The sequence below is a fragment of the Pteropus alecto genome, unplaced genomic scaffold, assembly GCF_000325575.1.
Source record: "Pteropus alecto unplaced genomic scaffold, ASM32557v1 scaffold251, whole genome shotgun sequence".
In the NCBI taxonomy this organism is placed as follows: domain Eukaryota; kingdom Metazoa; phylum Chordata; class Mammalia; order Chiroptera; family Pteropodidae; genus Pteropus; species Pteropus alecto.
Window position 1 is genome coordinate 4,419,016 of NW_006431048.1, and position 702 is coordinate 4,419,717.

A 702-nucleotide genomic window follows, 5' to 3' on the forward strand; every position below is an offset into this window, starting at 1 on the left:
CTTAACTAAGCACTTATCACACACACTATGGCTGTTTGAGGTGAGACAGCAAAACTAGCATGCATTTTTTTTTTCTCTTTCACAATTTCGTGGAGAAAAGATTCATTCTTACTATAGATCTTAGCAACTTCAGCATATGAGTTTTTTCTTTTCTTATTAGTCAAGAACTTTCACCTTTTCACTTAAAGGAAAAGGTTTCTCTTTGGCATATTTGAATTGCCAGCATCACTACTCTTGCAGTTTGGAGCTATTATTATGTAAAAGGGTGACTGGAACACAAACACCATGATACCAGAAAGGTGATCTAATCACTGAGACGGCTACTGAGTGACTGACAGGCTAGGAGCATATACAATGTGGACATGCTGGACAAAGGGATGATTCACGTCCAGGGAAGGACAGAGCAAGACTCGCAAGATTTCATCATGCTACTCAGAACAGCACACAGTTTGAAACTTATGAATTGTTTCTACCTGGAATTTCCCATTTAGTATTTTTGGATCACAACTGACCACAAGTAACCAAAGAGGAAAGTGAAACCGTGGATAAGGGGGGTACTGCTGTTTATGTTTTGTCAAGAATCGTGAGAGTGGTAGAAAAATGACAGAAATTTGGAAAACACTGTGCTAGGACATAATCATTGTGTGAATATTAGGGAGAAGCTCTTCAAAAATATGAGGGCAGGGGAAGCAAACAGGTAAA